The 12,057-nt window shown below is 51.7% G+C and overlaps 1 protein-coding gene across 2 annotated transcripts in view; it reads right to left on the reverse strand.

The window, feature by feature from the left end:
• The window catches only part of Ppard (peroxisome proliferator activated receptor delta), a 70,952-nt gene extending 65,581 nt beyond the window's left edge, over positions 1-5,371 (reverse strand). For both annotated transcript variants that reach the window (XM_038343331.1, XM_038343330.1), the window contains exons 1-2: positions 5,236-5,371; positions 1,033-1,116 (exon numbers count right to left, since the gene is read on the reverse strand). The gene's annotated coding sequence lies outside the window, so the exon portion shown is untranslated. The remainder of the gene's footprint in view (positions 1-1,032; positions 1,117-5,235) is intronic.
• Between the last annotated feature and the right edge of the window lie 6,686 nt (positions 5,372-12,057).

Genomic DNA, 12,057 nt, shown 5'->3' on the forward strand with positions numbered 1-12,057 from the left:
CCCATTTGGGACCTTCAGAAGCCTCTGCCCCGGTCTTCCTCCTCCCTCACGTGCCCTTTAGAGCAAAGGGGCTGGATGTGGGTCTGAGAACTGCAGGGGCTCTTGCCCCAGACCTTCCAGAAGGATCCACAAACAACCTGATCCCTACGACAAACAGACATACAGACAGACCCAGGCTGGTCACCCGCCTTGGCAACAGGAAAATCCGCCGGGTGTAGAAGGCAGAGAAAGGGAAGCGGAGCCCACAAACAGCTCCTGGCCCCGCTGTACATCAGAGATTAAAACAGGGCCAGGTTTCCCCAGCCCCCAGCAGGGACCCGCCATAACTTAGCCTGCCAAACAGTCAAGACAATGACCATCAAACTCCCTGGTGTGCCCCTTCTGAGAGTTTCTGGAACCTGCCAGGCATCCTGAGAACAGAGAAACAGCACGAGAAGCCCAGAGCATTGTCGGGATCTGCTGAGGGCTCAGACACCCAGCAGAGAAGGAAGAGCCCTGTTTCTGCCCCACAGACGTCCTTAGTATGCCACCCCAGCCCAGCCCCAGCAAATGTGTCAGCATGCATCTCCACTTCCAGCACTTAGGAAGGAGAAGCAAGGAGACCTGGAGTTCTAGCCCAGCCTGGTTACAGCCAGGCTCTGTCTCCAAAACAACCAAACAGCAACTTGTCTATGGCATAAACGGAAGAAAATGATGAGGGGCATCTTGGGGACCCGTGGCGTACCCACGTGGCAGAGAAGCAAGAGTGTTCATTTAGCCATTCAGTAAACACTGGCCGCCCTCTGTAGCAGGCAGTCCTTCAGTCACAAGAAGACTAAGAGTAGGTCCCTGTCCCTGTCCCTGTGGAGTTTATTTTTCAGTGGGTACAACGGCGAGACTCCCCATACGCCTAAAGACCTCCATACGCCGCACACACCTTAACGAGCACCCACTGGAGTTCAGTGATGGTGCAGATGCTACGAGAGGGGACTCGGCCTGCGGTGAAGCCTGCGGCCGTCAGCCAGACGCCCCAGTCAGTGACGTGAGCTTTACCTTTACCGTGGGTTCGTCTTCATCTGTCGGTGAGCAGGAGCCACTGAGTGAGTGTCACGTGCATGCCCACACCGCTGCGCAGCACTGCAAGACAGAAAGGAACCAAGGGCCATAACTCAGTGGTGCCAGGGTCCAAAAAAAGCACTAGGAAGTTTTAACACAACAGTGGGACTCAAAAACCAGTGGTTCCATGTGACCTCACACAGACACACACCACACACACCCAAAGAGGCTGTCGAACTCAGCCTGAGTCAGCAAATATTTCCCAATCCTGGATGGAGTCTGCACTTCCAAGCAAGTGGACACCGGCTCTGCTGAGCTTACCTGGGTGGGGCGGAAGGAGCTGGCAAGGTAGGGAAGAGATGCCCAACACCCCACTTGCTCATAAAAGGAGAGGCCCTGAGTCACACCAGATTCCTTAGGGGAACATGCAGAGAGACTGGAGTCACACCCCAAGTTCTGAAGGCTGTGGGGGAAGACCCGCACGCCTAAAACCAGATGCTGAAGGCCAGTTTCCCTGCCAGGCTCCAGCTAGAGACACCCTGGAATCCTGTGCTATGACAAGCCACACCTCCCCAGCTCTAACACGGCACACAAGCATGCTCAGTGACATGAAACCATCTCCAAGAAACAGTCACAGGGCAATCTGGGACGGCATGGCACAGACAAGGGCACTGGGCACAGGGCATCAAACATAATACAAGCCAGAGTCTGGCAAGACAGACAAGTCTGTGTGAGTGCTGGGTAGGCGGGAACGCTCCCAATGTGGATAGTACCACGGGGCTAGTCCTGGCATTGCCGGGTGCCCCAGCGGCACTAGAGGAGGGCACTAGAGTACAAGCACCCCCAACCATGCAGAGAGCAGCACCCTGGGAAGGTGGGCCTCAGGACAGGACTCAGCTGAAGCTGATGGAAACCACGGGGCTAACACCCCCTGAAGACACAAGTCTCACTGTACCAGGACATGCCAGGCTGAAGTCCTGGGACAGTTTGCACAACAGCCGGGCAGCTGTGTTCTGTCCAAATTAGAGGTCTACTAGCTCCCCAGGCTAGTCTCCACACTGACCATCCTACCAGGCCTTTGGGGAAGAGACTAGGGGACTATAGGTGGGGCTGGGAGGAGGGCTATGGGCTGCTTTTCCTGGGTGGTTTAAGCATATACCAGAGCGCAGCAGAGAAAAGGCAAGACGAAAGTTCCCAAACAGAGTGGGGGATAGTCCAATAAGCTATGGAGGTGACGGGTGGTGCCACTGGCAACGGCTCATCCACCCGCACCTTGAAAATAGGCACTGACCCACAATCTGCAAAAACATCACCAAACGGAAAGCAACTATTTCCTTGAAGGCCACAGAATGGACACAGCCCCAGGAGGCTGTCCAGCCAGCCAGCACAGCTAGGGCTTACAAGGCTCTGCCAGGACCAGCACTGCACTGTGCTGAAGGCTCCCAGGGAGACCTCAGCACAGAACACTGTGACTGTCGGTTAAGCAAAGACAGGACAGCACCAGACTTCTCAAGGGTGCTAGGTGGGGGTCTAGAGAGATGGCTTAAAGGTTAAGAGCACTTGTTACTTTTTCAGAAGACCCAGGTTTAATTCCCAGCAACCACAGAGTGGTTCACAACCATCTGTAACTCCAGTTCCCGCAGATCCAACGCCCTCTTCTGACCTCTGAGGACCCACAGCACCAAGTACACAGGTGGTACAAAGACACATGCACCAAGAGAGTGTCGGTCAGAGTCTCTGGGCAGCCAGAGACTGGACTAATCATAGCCAGGCACTCAACTGCACCCCTCAAAAATGACCAAGGTCGGGGGGTGTATCCCAGTAATACAAGACTGCTACTAGGTAGGAGGCTAACCTGAGCTACAAAGTGAGCTCAAGACCAGCATGAGTGATAAAGGGATACTGTCTCAAATTTAAACGGGGGGGGGGGGGGCGCGGAAGGCAAAGCACTTGCCACCCAGCCTGGTGACCTGAGTTCAGTCCCTGGGACCCATACAACAGAGAAAAACAGATTCCCAGAATTTGTTCCACACGCTCACACAAAATAAACAAATATAAATATAAAAGATAGTTTTAAAAAACCTTGGAGGATGTTTTTCATAGGAAGAAAAGATTTCTTCTAACCTACTCTCTACTCTACGTCCCCGAATCCAGTGCTGCACAGAGGGAGCTTGGGTACCAGTGGAGAGAAGACTGGCTCAACCACAAGCGCGGTACAATCGTACTGCTTTCATGGAAAAGGGTAAGTATACACCAAGGTTACAAAACTGTAAGGTCTGGTCGAGCTGGTTCAGTTGGCTCCCTGCTGCGGTTCCAGAAGGTTGCCTGTTCTGTGACCAATTCTGGCTCAAAGACAGGGAGCACGATCCTCAACAGAGGGAGACCAGAGACCTGGTGCCAGCGTAACCATGGGTCCCCACTCCTAAGATGAGAGTGGGTCACACTTCCAGAGTCTGCCAAGATCAGGTGGGGTAAAAACGGTATACATTCTTTCCTGAGGCTGTCTCCAGGGGTCCAGGGCCAAATAAAGGGGCCCAAGCCCAGATACACCGGAGACAACGATCCATGAGCTGGAAGCAGACAGCTCAACTTCCTCGCAAGGCCTCACTGGCACAAGCCCACAGCCTGCCCAGGCAGATACCAAGGCAATAATACCCCAGACCACACCTGGATGGCAAAAGAACAACTTCGGCTGCCTCTCCCAGCCACAGGAAATGGAGCTGTCCAGGAAAAGGAAGAAGAAAAGGCACTAAGAGACCATGTCCAGTGACCAATATGTAAGGCACATTCCGTCAGTGACAGAGGACAGAAATTCAGTGTGGCCTCTACCCAAGACATCAAGACGAAAGGGTACAGATGCCCAACAGCCCCAGGGCTCGCTGGCAGGGCCCGTAATCCATTTAAAAACGCAAACAGGGAGAGGGAAAATGTATTCTGGGGCTGATGAGGTGACTAAACGGCAGGTAAAGGTGCTTGCCACCAAGCCTTGTTGTCCTGAGTCTATTTCCCAGGCCTACGCGATAGAACGAGACAACCAACGCCCAACTCCAGTAACTGTCCTCTGACTACACACACCTACCTATACCCCATCCCACACACATAAATAAATGTAACTTTTAAACCAAAAAAGCTTCCAAGAGCCAGTACAGGGAAGAAAACCCAAGTTGAGGTCCACAGTCATCCCCAGGCATGACTTCTGGAGACTTCTCTTAACTCTCTGGGTTAGGGTGCGTGGAAAGGAGGAGCGAGGGCAGAGATAGCTTGAAGTGTCATGGTTTAAATGGGTTCCATACTATCCCAAATGAATCCTATTTCCTGGAAGGGGAAAAGAGTTATATGAGGCCTCCGGCTACCGCTGGCGCACACCCAACTCCAAGCCGGCTCTCCCCAAGGGTTCCTGGAAGTCAACAGACCCATAAAGGGGAAGTATTGTAAAGCTGAGATTAGAAGGGCCTAACAACTGGACATCCCTCCCACTGCAACAACCAATAAGCCCTCCCACCCGAACAAACCTGGTCAAGAATGGTCAACACCCCATTCTACCGTCCTCCCAGCTCAACCGAATGTAAAACGGAAGCCTATCACGTACCTCTGGGTTCTCGCCGAAGCAGAGGCAAAGAACCTAGAAGCGAAGCGGTCGGGTGACAAGAGGTGAAAAGGACAGGACCGCTACCAAGGAAATCAGAGCCGGGCAAAAGCAGGGCCTCTGCCCGTAGCCAAGATAAAAGAGGCTTGGACAAACCGGACGGGCTCACAACATCCTAGGGAAGATGGGGAGGGATCAGACAACCGGAGAAACAGGGGACGAAGATGGGGAGAGAGAGAGAGAGCAATGACCGACAGGGCAAGGATGGGAGGGTGTCGAGGGAGGCAGGAGGGTCTCCAAAGAGGGCTGGGTAGCGGGGCACCAGAGAGGCACTCGGCAAAAGGTCAGAGAGGAAGAGGAGATGGGGTTCTCGGGGAATCGGGAGGAGATGAAGCCACGGGGCCCCAGAGGGGGTCAGGGTGGGTGGGAGGAGGCAGGGACGCCGGCTTGGAGCGGCCACTGAGGTCTCCGTCCTGCGGACCCCGGCGGTGGCGCCTCTAGAGCACAGGCCGAGCGAGAGGAGCCGCAAGCCCCGAGGAACGCAGCCTCCGGAGCTCCAACCCCACCGTCCACCTCGGCCCGGGCCGCGCTGACCTCTCCCGACCCGCACGGACCTGTCCCGGTCGCCTCCCGCGCCGCCGCCGCAGCCGTCCCGCAAGCTCCGCAGAATCCCCCAGCTCCTGCCAAAACTTTTCCCATTAATCCCCAGCTCCGCCGCGGCCTGCGGCGTCACACGCTCCGAGCCTCGGCCCCGCCCCCGGCCCGCTGACGTCACCGCGCCGCTCGCTCCCGCCCCCGCCGGGCACTCGCCACGCCCTCTTCCCCAGGGCAGCAACCAATCGCCGCGCGGCTGGAGCCATCGCTCCGCCCACCGCACTGCTGGCGCGTCTGCTGCGCCCCCTGGAGTCAGATGTGGGAGCAGCGGCTGCGGAAGGCGCTGGGGAGAAGGTAGGGCTGGTAAAACGAGTCCAGCAAGTCTCACAGAAGGAAATTTAAAGCGAGGAAAGAAGGTGGAGGTCATCTAGTACAACCTCCTCGCTCTTCCTGAGAAGAAAGTAGGCACAGACTTGTGTGGCTTGAGAGAAGCAAAGCTAAGGGCGCTGGGGCAAGGACAACCTGGGAATGAAAATACATAAATAGCCACATACATTTTAAAAGTATTTGTCTATTTTTATGTCTGAGCATTTTGTCTGTGTGTCTGTGCTCTATGTGTGTGCAGTGCCAGCAGGGACCAGAAGAAGGCGTTGGGCCCCCAGAAGTGGCGATACAGTTTGTGCAGAGCTTCCAGGTATCCATGGAGATGCTGGGAATTGAACACCCGTCCTCTGCAAGAGCAGCAAGTGCTTTTCACCACCAAAACGTCTCTCCAGCCCTCCAGTTTTTTTCATTTGAGAAGAAAAATGGTGGCTTGAGTTCAGTCCCTGTGACCCTCATAATGGAAGAAGAGAACTGGCCCCCTGAAGGTTATCCTTTGACCTCTACACACCCATGCGTGCATACACACACACATACACACACACTAGAAGTAAAAAATGTAATAATCATATTAAAAGAAAGATCTGGGAGATTGGTGACATTGTGACTCCAGCACTCAGAGGTGGATGAAGAAATAACAAAGGTTCAAGGTCATCTTTAGCTACGTAGAAAGCAGTTCTAGGCCAGCCTGGGCTATAGGAGACCCTACCCCAACAGGAAGACAATTCAAAAGGAACTTTCCTACCACTTGAGATCTCTGTCAGTGGAAATTCCTGGTCCTGTACCTTTTGTCCCCCTAAGTCAGAGGCTGCCCTCCCTGGTAGAGGAAATTCTGCTCTTGTCTAGAAGAGAGACCTCTTATCCCAACTCACCCTTACTGTGTACCCTAAGAGGGTATGTAACCAAAAGGCAATCTGGCAGGAGCTGGTTTCATCATCTTGGAATGAAGAAAACTTGACAGGCAGGAGTGGTCAGCAGGCACCTCCCTCCTCCATACCTGTGTTAAGGGTTCCCTCTGCCCTCTGCAGGCTCTCTGTATGCCACAGCCTCAGTGCTCCGTGCTCTGGATTTAAGAGTCCCTAGCCTGTGTGTGTGTGTGTGTGTGTGTGAGTGTGTGTGTGTGTGTGTGTGTGTTACATACGTATGTGCTCCAGTGTATACTAGAATCTGAACTCTGGTCCCCCTGCTGATCCCCTCTTAATTTGGAGCTGTCTCTCTACCTTCTTTTATTGCCCTCCCCCCGCCACACACACACACCCCGACTTTTCGTGACAGGGTTTCTCTGTGTTCCAGCCCTGGTTGTTCTGGAACTAGCTCTCTTATCCTCTGAGACTGCAGTAAAGGACCGTGGAAGTCAAAGTCGGCCTGAGGTTTCTGCCATTTTGGTTTAGATGGGCTCTCACGTAGGATCTCAGGCCAGTCTGCAACAGGATGATCTTGGCAGCTCCATTTCCTACCTGCAGGAATCCTCTGTGCCCAGTTCGTATGGCAGTGGGTGTAGAAGCCAGGGCTTCATGCATGCTAAGCAAGCTCTCTACCCACTGAGCCACATCTCTAGCCCTCTTTTGAATTCTTTTTTTATAATACAATATTTCTGTTAGTTTTGAGAATTTCGTACTTGTATATTATGTATTTTGTTCTTATTCACCTCCCTACACTCTTTCTTCTAACTCCTCCCAGATCTAAATCCAAACCCACTCCCTTCCTTGTGGTTCTTGCTGCTGTTCTTGTTACATTGTATTTATTTTGTGTGTGTGCGCGTGCATATGCACACATGCAAAGGTCAGGGCACAACTTGCAGGAGTCAGTCTTTCCACCTTGTGGGCCCTGGGACTTGAAATCAGATTGTCAGGCTTGGCGGCAAGCCCCTTTACACGCTGAGCCGTCTCACCTGCCCCCTTCTAGGTTCTTAAATATTCTGTTTATGGGCTGATAAAATGGTTTAATGGGTAAAGGTGCCTGTTGCCAAATCTAATGACCTGTCCCCTCCCCAGGCCCCACATGGTGCCAGTAGAGGGCTGATTCCTGCAGGTTGTCCTCGGACCTCCACATGTATGCCATGCTGAACTCATTCACCTCCATAAATAGTTAATGATTCAATAATAATAATTCAGTCTCTTTCTGTGACTTGAATCATAACCCTGATTGAAAGAGTACCCCCAAATCTTCCTGTGGTCTAGATTTGCCTTTGGGGCAGCTGGATAGGAAAAGCAGATCCCAGCCAAGTTTTTATGGTCCTTTGAAGCAAGCCAGGGATCTCAGCTACCCAAACCTGCCCAGCGATGCCCAGTGTTTGTGCAGTTTGTCAGCTAGCATCCTGCTCACAGCTGTGCCAGCCGCTGGCCTACAGGTGGTGCCGGACGACTCTCGGGGACCATTCCCCTCCTTCCCCTTTCTCTACAGCAGGGGCAAGGGCAGCAGGGGCAAGGGCAGCAGGGGCCTTTCTTGGCAGCAGGGGCTAGGACAGCAATTCAAAGCAGCTGCTTGCCAGGTCTGGGTGGCCCCTGACAACAGTGTCTAACATACCTGTAGCACTCCAGCTCTGTGTCCCCGCCCTTCTTACACAGAAGTCACACAGAACTCGAGAACCCAGGGCCACAATGGCTGTGTTTCCCGTGGGAACCCCAGGATTAGAGGGTATGAGGGTTTCTAAAACAGAACATACTCTCAAGATGTGAACAGCATAGAGGAATTCTTTTCTTTTCTTTTATTATTTAGTTTTTCAAGACAGAGTTTCTCTGTGTGGCCCTGGCAGTCCTGGAACTCACTCTGTAGACCAGGCTGGCCTCGAACTCAGAGATCCACCTGTCTCTGCCTCCTGAGTGCTGGGATTAAAGGTGTGTGCCACCACCACTACCCAGTAGGAGTTATTTTCTAGCCTTGGGATTGAAAAACTAGGAAATATCTTCTGCCTTCCAAGATGACAGCTTCTCATGCTGCTCAAAATTAGATCACATTCAGACATCACATGATCACTCTTGTGACGTCACACCTCAGCTTGACCAGCTGTAAGTGCTTCCCCATGCCGCACTACAGGACACTAGGAAGCCCAGAAGAGACTCCACTTACCGCTGAGGAAACTGAGGCACAGGGAATCGTTGGTGACCTCAAGCCTAAATCCTTCGTCAGGCTGGGAAAGTAGGAAGGCCCCATTTGATCACAGCATGGCAAGAATCCAAGATCGCCTTAGCCACATATGGTAGTGTGCACATCTACAGCCCAACACTTGGGGGATAGGGGCAGAAGGGGCAGGAGTTCAAGGCCAGCCTCAACTACACAGTGAGCTTCAGGTCAGTTTGGGATATATGAAATGCTGGCTCAATAAACGCCTCCCAGATAACCAACTTTATCTGACACATGGTTGATTATTTAACTAGTCATGGTGGGACGTGCCTCTAATCCCCACTCTGGGAAGGCTGAGGCAGACTGAGACTTCAAGTTCCTAGAAGCCTGGGCTATAGATCTTTATATAAATAATAATAATAATAACAACAACAACAATAGTAAAGATTTAGAAATCAACCAATCAATTAATCAGTCAATCAACTCTGTCTGGGTTTTAAGAATTTCTTAAAGCCGGGCGGTGGTGGTGCACGCCTTTAATCCCAGCACTCGGGAGGCAGAGGCAGGCGGATCTCTGAGTTCGAGGCCAGCCTGGTCTACAAGAGCTAGTTCCAGGACAGGCTCTAGAAACTACAGGGAAACCCTGTCTCGAAAAAAAAAAAAAAAAAAAAAAAAAAAAAAAAAAAAGAATTTCTTAATTCTTCCTTCGCCTTTCTTTTCTGTTCTTCTCCTCCTTCTCTCTCTCTTTCTGTGTGTGTGTGTTTTGTTTTGTTTAGAGTGGGGGGGGGTCTCACTATGTTCCTGGCTTTCCTAGTACTCACTGTGTAAACCAGGTTGCCCTGGAACTCACAGAGATCCGCCTACCTCTGCCATTCAAGTTGGGACTAAAGGCGTGCGCCACCTTGCCCAGAAGTTATTTGATTTTTATCATCCTTTTTTCCTTTTTCTCCTTTTTTTTCTGTTTTTGTTTGTTTTGTTGTCTCCTTATTGTATTGAGACCAATGGAGTCTTACATATTCTGGGACGGTCTCAAACGTCTTCTGTGTGTAGCTGAGGATGACCTTGAGCTTCTAATCCTCTTGCCTCTGTTACCATTAGTCGGGGGAGGGGGGTGCGTGTGTGCAAGTGCACAGGTACCATAGAGAGCATGAGGTCAGAGGACAACTTCCAGGGACTTCGAACTCCTGATTCTCCTGGATGCTCCACTCTTGGAAGAGGCTGAATGGGCGAAGGGACGGTCAAGCTCCCTTTTGAAAGCAGGGAAGGTGGGATTGAAAACTGATGACACTTTCAGTAGACAGCGCTTGGGAACTGACAAACTGATTTTCTTCCAACTCTGCACTCTAAAGAATGAATCCCTTTTCCAATCAGAAGAACAATCACCCATCAATTCTACCCCTTCTAATAGCTGGATCCCATGGGTGTGTGTGTGTGTGCACGCGCAATATGTAATCAGACTGGCTTAAAAGTCTTTATCTGTGTAGTCCACCCCCCACTTTACTTTTGTGAAACTTTTGATCTGCCTGCCTCCGTGCCTCCTCCTGCCCCTCAGTGTCAGAATTATAGCCCATACGGGGCTCAGAATCCAGACTTTTTATACCATAAACAGTGTTTATGGTATACTTATTCAGTGTTGTCCTGATCTCCTTCATATTTGTAGGATGCTAAGGGCTTGCCACCTTGGTGGCACACCCCTGACATTTCAGTATGTGGGAGGCTGTTAGGAAGAGGGTGAGCGCAAAGCCATCCTGGACTACGGAGTGAGTCTGAGGGCAGCCCAGCACACCGCAAGAACATCTCTTTAAAATAATAATAATAATAAACGAAAGAAAAATGAGGGAGGGCAACGCTGGAGAGGCAGCCCCTGAGCGGTGAGCAGTAAGGTGGGCAAAGGCCCTGGCTTCCATCCTCAGCACTGCGGAAACAAAACAGCAGACAGGGCAATCTCAACTCCCAATTCCCCCATGCACGTCCCTCTGCCCCAGTTATTCCCATAGCACTTGGAGTTTGGACTTCCCCTCCCACCCCTCACCTCTGCACCCTCTTTCAAGGAACTTTAAATGTCACAAACTTCCTTGAAAGAGCATCAGGTTCACTGACAGGAGCTGTGACCTTCGTGATCAAAGAGCAAGCAAGCTCCAGAAGGGCAGGAACCATTTTCAGATAACAGTGTACACCAAAGGGAACAATCGGCACAGTGCACATTGTCCTGACACACTGGACTGGATGAGGAACAGATTTGAGCCCCAGCCTCAGTTACGTCTTTGCGTCAGAACTGTGCCACACCCATTTACGTTGTGCATGACATCCATTTAATACATGTTTGTTACACAGTTTCTCAGAAGCAAGCCTTGGGCCAGGCACTGGGGACAGCACTGAAGAACTCCAACATTTAGTTACAAACGCTGAGAAAGGACGACAGGGAGGAGACCCAGAGGAAGGAGGAAGCTGAAGCTAGATCCCTGAGGCAAAACTGGAGCAGGTCTTCCCGGGTGGATTGCCACAGCCCTTATTTCCCACAAGGAAGGGAGCAAGCAAACTCAAGAGGCAGGTCCAGGATGATGGCTCAGCAGGTAGAGGTACATCTGCTAAGCTTAATGACTTGAGTTTGATGCCTGGGTTAGAAGTAGAGACCTGATTCCTGAAAGCTGTCCTCTGACCTCTACACATTCACCATGGCACGTGTGTGTGTGTGTGTGTGTGTGTGTGTGCGCGCGTGCACACTCATGCACTAATTAAATTAGCCCTTGGACATAGCTAAGTGTGGTCTTGCTTACCAGGGTTTAGGCAGGGGCATGCTGAGTTGGCGGCTATCCTGAGCTATAGAGAAAGACCTTGTCTCAAGCACAATCTCTTCCGGACAGCACCGAGAGGCTGGAAAAGAGTCAAGATCGCACCTGCATTTTGGAAATGCCATCCAGGCAGCAGGATAGGAAGGAAATCCCAGTGAAGCTCTTATTTAATTAGGAGCTGACAGAGACTAGCATGAGTGGCCACCATGGGCAGTAGCACCACTGGCGTGGATTTGGGACTGACCCAAAGAATCCAGTCGATTGGGTGATTTATTAAACATGGGGCCAAATGGAGGAGCCCATGGTTCACACTCAGCAGCTATAGGGATGGGAAAGGAGGGCTTAGTAGTTACTTCTGTGTCATAAGACAGCATCCGGCACAAACAACCAAAGGGAGGGAAGGCTTTTTTTGTTTAGGGTTGGGAGGGTTCACTCCATTGCAGCAGGGGAGGCATGGTGAAGTAGTTCGGTGTATGACCCTGAGAGGCTGTTTACATCCTGGCAACACAGCGAGTAGAGAACACAGAGGAACCAAAGCTGGCTTCATAGTGACCTACTTCCCAGGTAGGTCCTACCTGCTACAGGCTCCACAGTCTCCCCCAAAAT

Source organism: Arvicola amphibius, chromosome 9 (genome assembly GCF_903992535.2).
Source record: "Arvicola amphibius chromosome 9, mArvAmp1.2, whole genome shotgun sequence".
In the NCBI taxonomy this organism is placed as follows: Eukaryota; Metazoa; Chordata; class Mammalia; order Rodentia; family Cricetidae; genus Arvicola; species Arvicola amphibius.